Genomic DNA, 19,613 nt, shown 5'->3' with positions numbered 1-19,613 from the left:
TCATTTTTTAAGAAATATGACAGCAAGAATTAGTACTGGCTCTTCTCTTTCAATAATGGCAGTCATGTTGAAATGACAACAAACATCATTACATTTACATGCACATTTATGTAGACAAAAATTGTCATTACTTATTTCAGTGGAACATTTTATAATTTGCCCTATAAACAAATAAAATCTGTATAAGCTGTTTTTAGCCCTCAGCAGTATGTCAACACAAGCAACTTAGAGCTAGACTTACTGGCACTTACTGGAAAGTATATCCCTCGATTTTTAAAATGCTTAAGATTAAAAATATAGCATTTACTTTTTAGTTTTTAAGAATACAAGGAAAATACTTTTTAATTGCTGGCTGCAAATAAAAAGAAGATGGTAAAATGCCCTGAAATGTTGCAAATTTAAATGAAAAGGAGGGAAAATAAAGATATATCCATGTGTCTGTTTTGACTTTAATGTTCTAAGTAGGAAATATAACAAAAAACAATATGCAAACTTTTTCTAAGTACACCTCCTTTTAGTTCATTTGCAATGAAAAATTATTCTGATCTTCCATCCTGTTATCTACTTTCTCTGTACTCACTTCTGTCCTTTGTCTATGCTTTAATCACTGGTATAATCAACTCAGATACTTTGCACTATCCTACTTATGGTTAAGATCATAAGTGCTAGAGCATTTGGTATACGGATCTGTTAATCATCACTGTAAATTGGAATATTGCATAGGAGAAAGTGTTTCCTAGCACTGGAGGAGATGAACTGGCTTTTTCTAAGAGTTGCTTGTTTGAATGTACAATGGGATGATGACAGGAGACTTGGGAATTCTCTGGGCAGACTACTGAATAGCAGGACAGAGCTCCAGGTCCTCTATGCAGGTCTTCCATAACTAATGTTGGATTTAAAACAAAGAGAACAAAAGAAGTGCATCACCTAATTAAGATACAGAAAACAGCACAGGAACATTTGGCATGTAAAAAATTTCATATAAAGAGGTCTTGGATCAGCTTTCCAGCAGAGAAAGTGGGAACAGAGAAGCTAACTGGCTGTAGGGTGGAATTCAAAACATTTATGATCAGAATTATAAGGCACTTCTGTAACTGTGGTCTGGGAGGGTCCACACAGTCTTGTCCTAAGTTTCTATGCGAGCTGTTAGCATCATATAGAAATGTACGCTAGTCAGATCATTTGATTCAGAAGTAGGTACAAGATTTCAAAGACTGTCCTTATTACTTCTGAGCTTGCCCATGAAAGAAGGAGCTGGACTTCAGCAGCTGCAGCTGCAACATGTCTATGCATTGAGGTACTGGAGTTTCAGATTTTTCACATACATTTCAGTTATTTCTTCTCCCTCTTTTACACTTTCACTGATAGTGGCAAGTGATTGCAACAGGGACGGACTTTACGAAACAGAGTGCAGACAGAGCCCTGCAATATATTTGCTTGGATGGCTCCATCTGAACTCTAAGCATTGCCATGTAACACACTAGCTGAGTTCTGGTCACAACAGAGCCAAGCTCTGTCACTTTATGCTGAGCAAAGTCTGAAGGAAATCTATTGACTCCAGCAGAACCATTCTGCATATGCCTCCGCATGGCTGAAAACAGCATTTACAACTGAGAAGAGAACTTAACCGTTCTCTTTAATATCAAGTCTGTTTTCAATGTTGCTTATATTGGTCCAAACCCTGCTTTTTAAGTAGAGCATTATACACATGGATTAGCTTCACCGAAGTAAACATAGTCACACTATGTTTATCCCCATGCAATTTACCTGAGGATGTTATTTTCCTATTTCTTAGGGCATTTGTAGTAAAGATAGCCAAATATGGAGGACAATATAAACTTTGCTATCAAAGTAAACCGTGAAGAAAGTCATGTAATATAAAAAAGTCATGTAAGTGTGACATAACATGAGTGCTGATACAAGAAACTGAATAAACAGCTGAAGAACAGCTGGATGCAATCACCTGACCCGGGTTAGGGTTACAAAGGAGTACTATCTCTGTCATATGACTTGGGTCAGTATTATTGCTGCCAACAACACAGTCATATCTTCCCTCTTTTTTGAAATTCAAATGTGAACAAAATATATTGCCAACTACAAAGAACCAGTACAAACTAATACAACCCATCAAAGGGGCAGTTACTGCTAACTCCTAGCAGCTGTCACTATTGCTTCTTGAATTTTAAAAATATATAAATAAATAAATCATAATTGAAAGTTTCACTTTGTGACAAACTACCTGAGTGTTCCCTCATACTCACTGTAAAATATTATCCAGTATTATACAAGATATGCATTTAGCACAGTCTTTCCTTGCCTCAGAGAAAAATTCTGTGTAATGCCATTTATAGTTAAACAAGATATAACAGTGGAAAAAGGCCTTATGCAGGATGTACCTTTGGGTATCATAATTAAAAGAAAACCTCACAATAGTTTTATGAGTAAAAAAAGGAAGGCTTTGATTGGTGAAGTTAAATGGCTATAGCACATTTGTTGCTATTTTAAAATACACGTGAACCATAAGTGTATAGATCACAAATATATGTGTTAATGAAAAGTGAAAATCCAGCAAGTAGAGATACATGTGGTTTGCTACTCTGCCCTCATTTACATTAAACAACATGGACAATACCTTTATTAATTTTACTGTTCTTTTCTTCATGAAGATCTAGCTTCTAGTTGATAAAGGTGATAAAGCAGAGATTTACAATAGATGTCAGTGGGAGACAACATGAGAAATAATTTTGGTAAAAGCTTTTTTAAATATTGGGGAAGGGCGAGGGAAACCTAAAACTAAAACATATTCTCATGAGGAGAAAAAAAAAATCATTTAAAAGCTTGTAATAAATGAAAACAATTTACTTGTGCCAGTGTCCTTAAGTGCCACAAACTCTTCTGCTCCTGCTGCTACATTCTCTAATGATATTACTGCATATAGCACATCTCATCTAATCTGTTAGTAAAATCCTAAAGTCACTTATGTCAGTCTCTAATGCAAGCCAAATGAGTCTTCCCAGTAATAAGAAGCTTCGCAGAATTAGTTTTCGTTTTGCAGAAAATTGCCATTGGGGCTGGCACTTTTATCTAAAAATTTCACTCGTGCATAAGCAAAAAACTCATATATTATTTGGTTACATTCCATCAGTATGAGAAATAACATTGTGAGAATTCTATGCATGCTAATGATATATAGAAATCCACCTGCTTTCAGATAAAATGAGTTTAATTTTCTGTTGCCCACTGCCTGGTTGGCCTTTCATAAATTACTTATGCACAGCTATTATTAAAATAGAGGGAAAGCAAATTAGAAAGTCCTCATATCTCTCCACTGGATTTAACCAAGGCAGGGCTGTGACAGCTAGAGTCAGCGTTTTTGAAAAAATTCTGCTCTCTTGAAAAATTTTGCATCTCTATACAATTCTATGCCACTGTTGTAAACGTTCTGACCTGCCTTCTTACCAAATTAACCTAAATCCTTTCTATTTTTCAACATTAATGGAATCCTCTAGAGTCCTGCTGATATATATTAAAATATATTTATTGGTTAATTTGAATTCCAGCATTTTGTACCTCATTTCCCAGTACTTCTGTTATATCTGAACAGCTTGGAGCTTTAGCATTAGAAACTTACAAATTAAGATAAATACATCTGACAATTATCAGATCAAAACAACTTAACTTTCATTGGAATATATGATTGCAAATTTCCCTTCCTGATGAAAGAGAAAATGAGGACTGTCTGCTTGAAACAGTTAATTGGATTTGAAAGTACTGTACGTTTCAGCAATCGGTGCAGCTTTTGGTTGGTCAATGACTACTTGACCTCCTGGTTTTCCAACAGACAATTGGTTTTCATTTCTTGAGGGTCTTTTAAGTCCATAGTTCATGGTGACTTTAAGTTTAATTTTCTGTTAATGATATTATTTTGCTCTCTTAGGATAAAACTTTCTTGTGATGTGCTGAGCAGCAGCGGCAATCCCATTACTGTGTGAGGAAGGACACCTCAAAATGCTTCCTTTTTGTATTGTCTATATTGCTAATCTATTCTAAACATTATTTTAACATTTTAGCTTTGTAATTCATGTGCATTTAAACTGCTAGGTATTCTGCTCCTTGAGAAAAAATACAAATATTCAAAAATAAAATAAAATCACAAAGCCATTGCAGTCACCTGCCCTGTTAAGGCTCCCTTTTAAGTAATCAGGTCCTGATTCTAATCAGCCAGTAGTTTCCTTCCACTTCAGTACTGACTCCTGATTAGTGATGGTGTGGGTTAGTTTGGGCCAAGGATATGCCCTACAGGTTTCAGGCTCAATCTCTACATTTTCAAGCCCATTACATTTGCATCCATCCCATATAATAGCGCGTTAAGCCCATCCACACAGCAGGCAGTTTTTTAATGCTAACAACAATTTTGTCCATAGCTGACATCCACAGCACTTTGCTAAACCCAGCCAATCAATGCTGGCACTGCTAAGAAGTCTCTGCAGTTCCTAAACTAAATCAGCTTTCCAAACGTTGAAGCAGTAATTTCTGAGGAGCTTTTGACTAAATTTACATTAAATGCATATTTGTTTGCTATCTGCCATCTTTTACTTCATATCACATTCTCAGAGATGACTAGAGACATACAAGTGTGACCAGCTCTAAGGCTGTTTCAGACGTGAGCTGTGCAGCTCTAACAGCCTCTTGTCACCCAAGGGTCCGTCCTGCTCCTTCCTGGGCCTCTGTTGCACCAGCCCCCACGGCGAGGCAGTCCCCAGAAGTAAACCAGCAGAAAGCTATCCACTTTTTTTGTAAGGTTAGTTTTCGGATAGCTGAGCTTCCATTGCTGGTTTAGCAGAGGACTGAATAAATGCCACAACAGGGTAACAAAAGCAGAAAGAGCATATGGCTGGGAAGGGAAAGGAAGCAGACAGCTCTGTTAGGCAGCAGATGGCTAGTAAATGGGCTTAGGAGTGACGTGAAACCAGTTTCCCTGTCTTTTCTCAGCCGATTTAAATTCCAGTGAAGAACAAATGTTTTCTCAATGTTTTCATTTTAAATGTCCATCCATGAAAGAAGGCTCTGGAGAGACAGAGGAATGAAAAATTACCAGGTGTAAAACTAGACATAGATTGCAAAGAAAGTGCAGAGCTTTGAAAACCTGCTGGAACTGGAACTAGAAATGTGGATGCTTTATGAAGTTAACTAAAGCAAGAAAGTGTAGAAGAAAGTTTGTTTATACAAATTTGCTTTCTGGCTCTTAATTTTTGTGAACACAGGGCAAGCAGGAGGTGCTCAGCATTGAATTCTTTGTATGGCCAGAAGGCACAGAGCATCACACCATGGGTTTGGGGGTTTTCTGGACTTTGCATGCTTGCCCTTCCAGTGTTCACTGGATTCCTAGCAAAAAGGAGTTTTTTTAACTGTCTGATGTTTGTAAAATCAGTTCTAAATCTTAGAACAATTCATATAAAAGTTGAAAGCCTTTCTAACATGGAATATGCTTACATTCCTTTCTTTACTATTTTTAGATCATACATTTTCTGTCATTTCTTACACTTCTTTTATCTAATCAAGAGGACAGGTGGCTAGCTGATTAGACACCAGTTTTTACCTGTACCTAAATCATTGAAAAAACTCTTCAGCTCCTCCAAAGTAATTCCTTGTTTTAGCTATAAATATTGTTAAATTTGCCTCTGGTTTTGAGGCTTTTGTAATGTACTTCCATCACAGCCTCCAGAATTAAAACCGTGTATCCCTCTCCCTCCCTCCCTCCCTCAATTGTCATTGAAATGATCAAATTCATGACTCCAGAAATGTTCTTAAAAAGAATGTGTACAATGTAAAATCTTTGATAGAATTGGAAGAATTAGCAGATAGAGTGCAATACCAAGTTTCAGGCATATTATGTTAGTATGCTTGAATAAAACTAATGCAATCTACTAGACATTACAGAACACTGTAGAGACTTACCGCTCTCTGCAATATCAGATTTTTCCCTGCAGTTTCCTATCCTTCCTGCTGTTCAGTATCTGTGAATCACACCGTACATTTTGACACAACTCTTCCCCAATGCAGTCAAGACCTAAGCAGTTAAACTTCATATTGAGGTCTTAATGGAACACGCATAATGCAAAGGCTTTAGACAAAGTGATACAAATCAGCTGTGATGAATTAAAATAATGTAATGTTTATATTAAGGGAGCACACAGGGATCCTGGTCAGAACACCACTCTGATAGATGTTAGATGAACAGAATAGAAAAGGTCATAATTCCTGCAAAAAGTCTGCAATTAAATATCAGTGGTAGATGTATCTTTGAGTATAAAGCAATATGCTATATAAATAGCTTGTAAGAAGTCCATAGACTGAAATACATTCTCCTAAAACAGCTACAGATAATTTTGAACAATAAAGAGTGATCGTGTTTAAAAGAAAAAATCAATCTCCATTTGCAGTCTGTTCTTGAACAGAATTTAAAAGTATTCACTTAATATACGTTATCCAGATGCAACAGACAAAAATGAGTAAAAGCCTGTCATGAATTAAAAAATGTTCCAAACATGAACACCAAAAACTATGACTTCTTTCTGTATCCTCTCAAGTACAGAATGTCCTGTGCACTAGTAGAGGACATCCTATACTATAAGACTGTTGAAATGCTGTAATTAAAGGTCTGTCAGACTTTCCATTAAATCCCTGATTTTCAGGGTTTAATTAATAATAACAGTGAAAATTAATGTGAGTAGAATTAAAGCCACTGTCATAGCTCTACTGCATATTAATTCATGATTTTAAGTCTCTACAACATGTGGGACTGATCCAACTTTCCCTCCTCAGGCAAAACTCCCATCACAGGGGAAACCTCTTTGAATGTAATATTCCTTCTTGGAGACAGTGGATATTTGTCTGAGCATAAACAGATCAGGCTCTGAAATGCCTATAGCATTTATATGATAAGTTAGAAGAACAGAAAGTCAGGAATTACTGAATTGCATAGAGTTACAGAAGAAAATTTAGGCCCTGAGAGTCAATGTGTTAAGCATAGTTCAAACTCATAAACCCTAAAACCCCTGAACTTTCAGAAGTCATCGGTCAACTCTGTTATCATAGAAGCATATCACAGTTTGGTTTGCAAGGGGCCTTAAAGATCATCTAATTCCATCTAATTGCCATGGGCAGGGACACTAATCAACTCAGTGTAAGCTTATGCATTTATTTTCAAAATATTTGCATTCTTAATCACTGCTAATTTTTCCTAAGCAAGAATGAAGGGATTCATCCCATAATGGAAGATGTAGAATCTATGTAAGTACTGAGAAATGTGCTTTCCCTGGGAGTGTGACAGCAAATCCAATGTTCTGTTACTGAAACAAAAGCTATGGGCATTTTGGATTTGAGTGCAAATAGTTTGGAACAGAGAACTTTCCATAAGACTATTTCCTGAAAATAAGGGCTGGTTTTTCACCATACAACACAAAGAAATTTAATCTTTGGCATAAAAAGATCAAATAAAACTACCTTCATGTGGAAGTCTAGAGAAGGACCTGGCAGAGTACTAGATGATATTCAGCTCTCTTAGAAGTAAACAGTATTACAGCTCAAAAATGTGATAGCATGAAATTTTCTTAACACTGCTGTGAGAAACAGACCCAGAAATATCAGGCATATGCAAAACATTTCAGTGAAGGGTGGAGAGAGTACGTTCATGAATTGTTAAAAATATTAAGAATATTTTGTTTCACATAAAAGCACCTATTATAAAATAAACATTTTCATCCATATTTCAAATGAATAGCTGGCATCATTTTCTCTTACATTAAAAAGCTGTGTTGTGTAAATATCACATACTATATCACGTACTTCAATGGTCAGTGGAGAATAAAGGGTTCAAAACTATTTGCTGCTAGGGCTGTTAAGTAGGTTTAGGAAGTTCACAAGTGAAAAACTCCATGTCATAAAGAAAGGTTGGAACTGGAAATATAATGAAACCTCTACTGTCTCAGGAAGAATCACTACGAAGAACAAAGTCCACCTGAATAAAATTTTATATTGTGTCATAAATAATAAGTTGGAAGCAACAGCATAGAATATGATCTGTTTTCATTAAAGCTAGATATATTTGCATGACTTTTTGTGTATTTTTATCACAAAAAGTGTGATAGAAGGTATGCAATCAAAAAAAGCATGCAGTTTCTTCTGTGATCTATCCAAATTTGGGGATCTATTGTGTTTGTCACTGGGCAGTTCACTAAAAGACTAAAAGTCTTTGATCTAGAGATCTTAAAAACTAAACAGATAATATGCACAGAATGCTGGAAAATAAAACATTGCCACAGCTTCGTCAATCTAGAATTGAGGCTATGGTTCCAGAGTAACCTAAAGTAGAAGTGCAACTTCTCAGCCCTGGCTTTGTTCTCCCATCTCCCTGAGCTGAAAGGACTTTCATTGAGCTGGTTTAGTTCACTATTCCAGCATAAAAGTGTGCCCTCCAAACAGAGTGTACTGTTGAGAGTCTAAAGCACAGACATAGCAGAGTAAAGGAACTGTCAAGTACCTGAGACAGCAGGGGACACAAATGGGTGGCTGGGTGCAAGAGAATGGAGGGGAAGGACTCCTCCTTTGGGAAAACAGTCAGATGTAGAGATTAAGTCATTTATCCAAGTTAAATTAGGAATTATTACAACATGCATCATATAATTTTCTATTATCAGAATAAGTAGTTAAAAACAGATCCTGAATAAATTTAGGATGGACATTTCAGGAGACTTTTTAACCCCTTAAAGATCAAAAGTTTGCATCAGCCATCCTACAAGGTTAACAAGAGTAAAATTGTAAAGAGATTTTAGATGGAGCTTTGCATTATATGAAATCATTGACAGAAATGATAAACAGTCACAGTTTGAAAACTGGGAAGCGTCCTTTCCATTCTGTGCATTTTGAAATGTCTCAACAATTTCAGAATTAGGAGAAGCTGAAAAAAAGCTTCTTCAAGCGTAGTGCTGAAGGCAGTTAAATCAAATGAATCCCAATGCTAAAACCATGAAAAGGATATGCCTAGTTGTGCAACCCTTATGAGCTGAGAATGTACTGTTTAAAATCTGCCAACACCACTATAAACCAGTACACAAAGAACAGTGAGGCTCTTGATAGAGACAAGTTACCAATAAAAACAGGATAATCAGTATTATTAATCTGGAGTGTATCTTGTCCTACTTCCATAATCCTTCAGAGTTTAAGGAATTAAGGAACCAAAACAAAACTTTGCATAGGGATATAGTTTGCTGTAATCAATGTCATGCTAAAATAAGGAATGTGTCAACCAAAAGTGATAAACATAGTAACTGTATGTGTATATCCGTTGCTGAGCTATGAGTTCTTGTGTTAGATTTAAACTGAGCATCACACCATCCTCTTTCTCCTCTCTTTTATTCTATAATGCTGAAGTCACATGGCAAACATCTGGTGATCAAAGTGAAAGCACGAACTGGATGATTTCTATTTGGACTTTGCTTTTTGGCTCCACTTACTCTTGCAGCTGGAGCATTTCCTTCCAACAGCTCTATGTTGTTTTGTGAGCAAAGCTGGCAAAATGCCACAAATTTATGAGAAACTTTGAAGGGGCTTAATGTTAAAGACTCCTACTTTCAAATCAGGACAGATTGAATCAATAACAACTGCTACTAAATGTAAACAGGCATAATGGAAATTTTACAAAGCGAAATCATTTGTACATAACATCAAAAACAACACGAGGTCCTCTTTCCATAAGAGTGCAAATCACATTTAGAGTAAGACCAGACAGAAAAGCAAGATTACTTTATGATGATTTGCTGCAAAGTTCACTGCACTATTTGCTTGATAATGAATTTCAGTCATATTGCCATGTACTTCAGGCTTCATCAACGGGAGTGCTACACTGAAAAAATATGATTTTAGCACATTGGAACAAAGGTGAAAGAAGGAAAAATAGCACATAGAATATTATTTGATTTTCTGCAAGTATTAATTCATAGACATTTATGATTTTACTATAAACTAAATTGATGTTTCTAATGCATGCTAAACGTCGAAACAGAACTTCTTCACTTGAAGTTCTTAACTTTCATAGTCTTATATTAATTGCAGTGGGTTTTTCATTTGGCTTTATATTATTTCTGTGCCAGCAGACAAAATACACTATGCATTTCTAGGGAAGAATAGAAGAATAAAAACCAGGAAGACACAAGACTCTCTTTAATGCAGTTTGAGAAAAGAAAGAAAGAAAAGAAAGAATGAAAAGATGAAAGGTGCTGCTGGAAGAATGAACGTGCATTCTGGTATATGAAATATTTTCTAATTCTGTGATAAGATTTTGATTCCATTAGAAATAATAAATGGGAAGGGATCGCTAACCACATTTCTACTGCAAAGGGAAGAAAGGAATTTCTAGTATGTTGCACTTACAGGCATTTGAACTTTTTGGGCTTGCCATGCTTTACAGTATCTTATCTTTATGAGTAATAAATAAAAGACAAACTGTCTTCTATTGCCTCTCAAGTGATACTTCAACATGCCCTCAAGACCAGACGTGCTATTGCTATAAGCGTGGCTCCAGGCACAGCCAGAGGAGGCCTTCTGATCGATTGCATGCAGTGACTCGGTGTGCTGCAAGGCCTTCCAAACATGGCATGCATGAGCTACCTACAGGCAGTCAATGCTGACAGGAGATGAAAAGCTCCGGAAGCACATCATGCTCATGGCTGCTCCAAGTGTGCTTTTTAAGAGCTGCATACACTAACAGCAACTGGTGAATAGGTACAAGCAGCCTTCTTCTGGCTTTTGTAAGTGTATAAAGGTATGGCCCCAATTGTGAGTCATTAAAGGGTTTATTGGTCAGGTCAGGATACAGAAGCTGTAGCACACAACAGGGGGATAGCTTGTTTTTTTTTTTTTGTGGTTCAAATTCCCATGGGATATAACAGTTACAGTACTACACAGCTTACAGTCCTTCTCCTCTTACATTTAGACTCTGGCTGCTTCTGTTCATAAAGCCAGTCTCCTCAAGTCTGCGGCTATGCTTTTGAATTAACAGAAGTAACCAGACATGGAGACAGGGAATACATGTAGTTGCTTTTATATAGGTCTTGCAAAGAATTTGCTAGGGATTTTTGAAGAAAACTCTTCTCAGAACTGAAACTTTTCACAGGAATTTACCAATTTTAGCAAAGCTGTTAGAGGGAAAAGTATCTCAAGTCAACAACAGGATTTCTGACAAAGAAAAAGAGGCCTGGCCAGCACCTTGGGATATAGCCTAGAACGTCAAAGATGAGCATTAAAGTTCACATTCAAGTGACCCTGACAAAGTGTTTGTAAAGTTGTAAATATAATACTCCATTTATTAGAATACCTATTTTCTTCCACATTATTACCAAAATAGAAATTACTTGGATGCATGAGAGTCCTGTACAGTCCTGGATATTGACATGAGTTATGACCTTACAACATTGGAGCCATGCATAAAGAACCATCCTGAGAAAGTAAGAAGTACAGTGCTGGTTGAATGTACAGAATCCCTAGAAACCTCAGGCATAAGGGAGATGTAAATAGGAGCTTATCATGAGTTCAGATAAGAAACAACTGGAAAGTTGCCTAAGGAGTGTGAAAGTACTCTCACAACATCCATTTGCCAATGAAGTTACTCCAGTGGGTTCAGTGAAATTATCCACATTTTACACAGAGGTCAGAGAAAACCAAAGCTGCTTAAACCATAAAAACCTACCTTATACATCTTATCATGCAAATTAAATCAATCAAACAAACAAACCAAACAAACAAAACACCAACAACACGTGGAAAAATAGTCCAAAGAACTTTCTCTGCATGTGGCTGTAAGTCATTTAAGTTACTCAATGAGACGGGATAATGGCCATTATTTTTCACTTGGCCAGTTCATATTGTGACACTGGGAGAAAGACAGTCTGTCAAGTTTTTGTCTGCAGCATCTAATTTTTCACCACACTGCTCCTGCCCTCCCTCCATTGTGTCAGGAGTACATTAGGTGTTGGAAGGGCAATGAGAGACTCAACCAGTGGGTGGAGAGGCTGGAGAAGGGGAACTGAATTATAGGCAGCCTGCAGAGACTATCTGAAAGGCTGTGCTGTTTTTCTTTATGACTGATATGTATCTATGTCCCCATGCCTTATTACATGGAAGGGATTAGAAATAGGATTTCTGATATTTCAGCCGACATGTCAGGAGAGATCATTTCATGCAACTGTCTGTGTTGCAACTTAAATTCACGTAGTCTGCCTTTTAAAGCGATCATATATTTTTTCATCTGTACTGCTAGGCACAAAACCTTATGCATATGGCTGATGCTGCAATAAAATGCACTTCAAAGGGTCTAATGTATAGGCAGTCTTTTATATTTGTAGATGTACCCTACTTCCCAGTGACGTAAGCGACTACGTAAAATGGGAATAAGCATTTAAATAGCTCCAAAATCTAAGTGTATCACAGTTCCTAATAGTTTGGAAGTTGTTCTGTAAATTAAACATTAGGATTTTTCTTGTTGTTCTTCTTTTTGTTTAGTCAAGAGAGGGCCAAGAAATAAAGAAAAAAAGGAGGGGAAAAACATTTCACATTAACTGTAAGTACAAGATAGCTATCACTGTCTGTAAATATAAATAATGCTGCCACACATAAATCTTAAAAATAAACAGCTTACTGCAACTACCAATAAAACTTAATAGTATTTAAAAGGTTAAAAGAAAATTACAGGATCATAATACCATAATAAGATTATACTATATCCTATATAGTATTTTACTGTACATATAGCAGTAACATGACAGCAAATATGCACTTTAGAAATATAAATTAACTAACTGTAACATTGTGTGACAAATATTAAGCACAGTAACAGGTCTTAGGACCATCTGATCTCCCCATACAAAACATTATTAAATTCTTGATAGCCTCATTGTATGTCTCATGGGAAATGTATCGTTTTTTTATGTCCCTGTGAGAATATGCTTTGAGCATTCCAATTATAATGTATGGGTGTAAGATACTCTAACTGTTGCCCATTGAGGCAGTAGCAATTCCAGAAATAGTATGTAGAAAAATTGTTTGGATCCTGTCCTTGTGGGACTTTTGCTAGGTTATATGCATTTCTGGCACTCTTGCATTGGCATTTTCCATGTTGAATTCATGCAGACCACTGTCCACATCAGATACAATTTAGCACAGTTCTGTTGGTTCAGATGAGATAGCATCTAAAGATCTGTTTCACTGCTTTTATTAATTTTGTCCAGAATGAGTAACAACTCTCCCAGTGAAGAATTTCATCATAAGAATCCAATTGGTAGTTTAGACCAACAGAGGCCCTTCTTCTGGAGTACGGAATAGCACTAGAAATATTAATTAGAAAGTTCTGCTTGCTAAAAGTTCTACGTACTGAAGAAAACCAAGCTCCCTCTCCACTGCAAAAGACTAAAACCGTTTGATTTATGGCAGTATTTTCTTACGGCCTTGTAATGACCTTGCACAACAGAACAAATACATAGAAAAGCCCACTTTGGACCTGCAATTATACACCTGAACATATATTAGAATGTTTTTGTCTGAAACATAAGCTCCATCTCATTATGTTGCACTGTGTATAACTTACTTTCACTAGCCCTCAAATAGATACTGTTTGCAGTAAAGGGACCACACACATGTTTATATGATGAACAACAAAAGACCTTGGTTCTCTGGAGGACGTTCCTGTCACTTTTTCTTCTACTGCTCCCCAACAAAAGCTGTTGCCTTGACAACAATGGGGCATTTTCTGGCTCTACGTATTCTGGTGGGAAGAAGGCCAATTTCTTTCCACACACACACAAAAAAAAAAAAAAAAAAAAAAAAAAGGTAAGAAATAAACAAATAATAACTGCTCCAATTCCCTCAGTACTAGCAAAATAAGTAAAAAAAAAAAAAAAAAAAAAAAAAAAAAAAAACAAGGAATCTTATTACAGATGCAGGATTTTATAAGCCAGAAACAGAAGGATTCAAGCACTGGGGATTTATAGACAAAAGTCGGGAACAGAAGAAATTGCAGTGTCTTGAGACTTCACCAGCATTGGGAATGGCTGTTGCTGAGGTCAGGGCCCAGTTCAGTTCTTCTCTTTGACCACCTTCCTGTAACTGTAATGCCATTACCTTCCATGGCATTGCCCTTGCTTTACCACTACAGTTTATAAAGAAAGTGGTGTCAAAAAAAAAAAAAAATATATATATATACATATAAAGGATCCATTTGTAATTTCTGCTACTTTTGCATACAACCTTTGACAACTTTATGTTGAATTTTGTGTCCCATTTTTCTTTTTTGAGAGCAAGTCTTCTTCAAGGAAACACATCCCCAAAGTAAAAAAAGAGGATATGAAAATTGAAGGTCAGGAAATTAACAGATCACAGTGTCTGCATTTCACTGGAAAGAACAGGAGACAGACACTGTTTATTTGTAACATAGAGGAAACTATGAGTGTGCTGCCTTGAAGCTCTGGTCTTTTCTGTATCCTGTAACTGACCCGGAGACTTTTCATCTATGGAATACTCTTTTGTATGGTTGTTCTGTACCAAAAATCTGAACACATCCACAAGGAAAATTATATTCCTCAAAGCCAAAGCTTGTACAAAGAAATGTACATATGCTGTCATAATCTTTAAATTTTTCACTGCTTTAACCATATATCATGTTTTATGCCATTTCTCTCGAGTTATCAAACCTTCACCTACAACTACTGGCAATATAGATAGCTTATCTGATGATTACATTATGTGCATCCTTTACTGAAATTGAGTTATTTTGGGAAGTATCTATTATTAATTACAGCTTGATTTTCAGTCAAAAGAGGCTAAAAGAATCTGTAATAAACAGCAATGTACTGTGTATTGCAAAGAAACTGCAGTACATAAATAGATATGTCTGGCAAAAGCACCTAACGTCATTGAAGTCTTACCATACATTTTTTATTGTATTTTATTCAAGGAAAGGAAAAACAAAGGCTGCTATAATAACACCTCTGCTAGCACTGTAAAATCAACATGCAACCATCTATGGCTATCTAAGGCCAGGCTTCATGGTATACCAGCCTGCTAGTCAAACTAATAGCATTTCTATTTTATATTAAATGGAAGGGGATTAGGATAAGAAAACGCCCTTTATTGACCAATGAACACATGACATTGTTTATTACATAAAAGGTAATTGCTTGGAGGATATTCTCTCTGCTTTTGCTGCAGCAAATGTCTTGGTTTGCCATTAACCCTTCTCCCATTACAGTGTAGTCACATATGTACCACTGCTCACAGGAGCGCAGACAGCCTTCTGCATGATTGAGGGCAAGAACTTCGTAATGCACTACCTTTATCTGTCATATTTTGGTCTACAGCAGTAAATTTCTTATGCTTCTACAGACTACTCCCTGGAAATATGGTAAAGATGTGGCCTTTTATACAAAGATAAGGTACAGAAACGATATCCAGAAAAAAATACTGTAATAGAAAAGAACAGGCTCAAGCAACAATGAACAGCTCACAGTCAAATCCAAAAGCATTAGAAAATTTCAGGCTGTGTTGGTAGAGTACAAAACCATCTTGGATCAAATTATTCACCCATTTACTGTGGTCCCTTGCTTGGCCTGGCAATTAGTTCAACTGTGGAATGCTACTTAAGGGTACATTCACAATCCCTACATATTCTCTACAGCACAAATGGACTTTGGAATGGAATAACTGGATACAGGCTATTCCTTGTAAATAGAATACCAATTACTTTCATATAGGATATTAAATTTTTGTCTGAAAATAAAATGCAAGTAAAAAATTTTTATCTCTTACTTTGTGTTCCAGGCAATTTGAGGCAAGTTAGTCAACCTCTTTGTGCTTCTGTTTATCCATTTTTAAAACAATGATCATACTACTGCCTTTACGGGACTCACTGACTATTTTTGGATGTGATAAAATTATGAACTGTCCTGTTACATGTAACATACATATTCAATGGAGTTTGGGAATTTCTGTGCACTCTTGTAAAATAATGCTCTCTCGTTAGGCCATCTTAACATGGACAAAACTGCTCTGCCAACAAAAAGTTACAGTACCAAAACTCACTTAGGCAAATCAGTATCTATGAACAAGGAACAATCAAACCTGATCTTCCACATGCTCTCGAGAAACTCATTTGATCAGACTGAAGGTAGAAATGAATGTTGCTGGACAGTCCTCACCTGCAGTTGATTTTTCCATTCTGTTGAAAAAGAAATGCTATTTTTAGAATTATGATTTGAAATGCCTGAGTTAGAAATATTATGAAAAGCAAAAGTATATTATACCCTTTTTTCTTCATAGTTCTGATTCACTATTGCATGATACTATTTCTACAATAATATACAGTGAAATATTATGGTTTGTCTAATCCCATAGTGATGTAAGCTACTCTGTAAACATGTAAATAAAACTCCTTTATCTAAGCAGCAAGTCTCAGTCTCTTCCCTCAAACTGTTAAAAGTAATTTTGGTTTTAATTAGGAACCCCTCAGAACATAATTATTCTGACTGAAAACTTTGCTGTAGAGACTCCCTTTCTGTCAGATGGGTTTTATTCAGAAAGGTTGTTTTGGCTAATAATATTTGTGACCTTTTCTACCCGTCCTTCACAAAGTTAAAAGCTCGAGTTAACACATGATGTCTTCAAAGGAAAGGAGCACATCTTCTACTCTTTTAGAAATATACTCTAACCTCAATCATAGGAATAACTTCCGGAGGAAAAAAGTAAAAATTTGTTCTCCTAGAGTAAGTCCTTGGCTTTACTGCCAAATTCCTGAGAAGGCTAATCTAATCACAGCATGAAACAAAAGGGTGATTTTTAATAAGTTTTGTGCTTGAGTCTGTAGGGTTTGCTCATCTAAAGCAGAGTGCTGCTTATCCATTTGCGTTTGCCTGCTTCCACCCAGAGTAAGCAGATCTTTAGTTGCCTTTCAGCTGACTAGTGTCAATGATAGTAACAATACATTTTTATTTTTAGAACACTCAAATCTAAAGGCAAGTTAGCACTGCACATGTATGCATGCACACACAAATGTAAGTAATATCTGAACATTTCCAAAGGGCAACAAGTCCTTTTGGAATAGTAATGAATAGAGAAATCATCTTGTGCCCTGCATGAGATAGGTGCATTTCAAGATTTTCCTGTATAGCTTCCATGAAAATTGGCCCCTAAGCAAGGGTGTGAGTCATTGATGAATACAGCTCTAAGGCTTCACGCTGTGCAGCAAGAGCTGTAAAAGGCATTAGAGGAACACAGGGGAGGAGGAGGAGAGAGAGAGGGGGTTAGGAGGTTATTAAATAAAACCTAGTAATGGTTTTACATGAACATTTTCTGAACAGTGTTTTGAAAACGTACATCCTAACCCACTGGGCACCGATCAGATTGCTGGCTGCAGTGCCCTCTGTTGGCTGATGCTCAAAGGGGCTGTACAGATACTGTCATGAAAAAAAAAAAAAAAAAAAAAAAAGCTTTTGTCTTTTTTTTTTTAAGCTTTTTGCTTAAAACGATTTGTTGTCACAGTTACCCTAGCAGAGTCTCCCAGTTGAAAACTCAAGTTGTAACAGTGCAACCACCCTATGCCCTATGTCAGTATGGCGAATAGTAATTACTCAAATCAATATTCCAGCAAAAAGATGTTTTTCTCCTTTGCACAAATATTCACCACACAAAAGCCTGTGTCCACAGCACTGTATCAGCACAAGTCACATCCTTTACCAGAACAACTGCACAAAGAGAATCGACAAGAGACAAATTTAAACTTATTTAAATTTTCATTGGAATTTGGCTTACATTTGTATATTTTCCTAAGACCAATAAATTAAAATTGCTGTCAGTTTATAATATTCAATGGTTAACAATTGTTATATGTAACTGATAACACCCCAGTCTTGGATTATGAGCAATTTACCCTTTTATGTGACTGTATCTCTCCTATCCAAGTTGGAAGATCCTGGTTTCTATACTGACGTTTTGGTCAATATGTAAGTCATTGTCAGACCAGATCCTTCAAACTTCTGACTTGTTCTGATCTCATAGTCACTAGTGCTGTCCCTTCAGTCTCTCTTCTCATTTTTGCTTATTCCACTGCATTACCAGTCTGAAAGAAAAGATTCATACATGCCATTATAAAACACCTTGAGACTTAGTTGAAAAGATTTACATATAAAATTTATTATAAACATTGATTACATGACACTAACTGGGTGCATTGTTTTAGTTACAAATAATCCCAAAGCCCTTTAAATCAGTCTTTTTTTTCAATAGACACCTTAGATCAACATGCAGGAAAAAATGTTTTCTTGTATTTTAGATTTTAAAAAAAGTATCACTTGTTAGAAAGCAAATCATAATTAAGATATTTAGATATTTATTTTCACACAGATAACTGTTTAAAGAACTTGGGAACAAACAAAATAAAATATATATTTCTTTTTTGTATAACAAGTACAAGAAGAGCCATAAGTTTTACAGGCAAGAAACACTCATTTTACATTTATGTACATTGAATAGGCATAGTGGTCTACATAACTGACAACTCAATTCAGAAGGAATATTAACACAGAAAAAGAGTTTACCAAATTACAGTTACTTTTGTTTTTCCCATTAACCTTAAAAATAGCACTGATACATTTTACAAGGGAAGAAAAACTGTTTATTTTATTTATTATTATTTTTTAGAATATATATTTTCCCTTTTAGATAAGGAGTTTGATAACTGTTAAAAAAAAAAAAAAAAGAAAGAAAGAAAAAAAAACACAACTGAAATACACAGACATGCAGCACCATCTGCTGGATTAGCATGTCTGTCAAAAATTTCTGCACTTACCAAACATACTACTACACACAAGGGAAGAACAAAGCTATACAAACAAAAGCATACCATGGAGATTTATTTAGTATCAGGAAGCTAAATTAATGAACATGCAATTTCCACAAAAATTGTGAAATAATTCTCTTTATGCATATAACACTTTATACTTTTCAGACACAATATGTAAATACTGCGCTCAAAAAAAAAAAAAAAAGTGGAACATTTATGATTACAACTATTCAGAAATACGGTATGTGGTTTAAATAACTGCATTAAATTGATTGTCTGCATTACGGTAGATGATTATAAATGACCATTTTTTTTACTGTGTGTTTGTGAACAGAACTGACTGTTCACCTAATAATAAACAACTACCCCAAAATTTGCTTTCTTATTATCAGGCACTATGTGGCCTCATGTGTTATTTAGCACACAAGCTCTGCTTGGGTAATACAAAATTATCATGTGCTCATCACAGCAACAATACTTTTCATTACAGATTTAAAATCCCTGCAAGATGATTTGCATTTATTTTGCACATAATGAGTACGAAAAAGTTCTTGTTCTGGGTACAGAAAGAAGGATCCCCTAACATGTATAGGGTGACATGTCATTGCAGTCTGGTGTACATCTAGTAGTCTCTGGCATCTTTGAAATTCAACCTTTCCATTCTCTTGGGTCACCTAGCCACACTCTAGCTCTTAGCACGCTCCTTCCAGCAGGTCAAAAAGCACAGTAC

Source organism: Anas acuta, chromosome 9 (genome assembly GCF_963932015.1).
Source record: "Anas acuta chromosome 9, bAnaAcu1.1, whole genome shotgun sequence".
Taxonomy (NCBI): domain Eukaryota; kingdom Metazoa; phylum Chordata; class Aves; order Anseriformes; family Anatidae; genus Anas; species Anas acuta.
The sequence above is the reverse complement of the archived record's forward strand: the minus strand, read 5'-3'. Positions refer to the sequence as shown.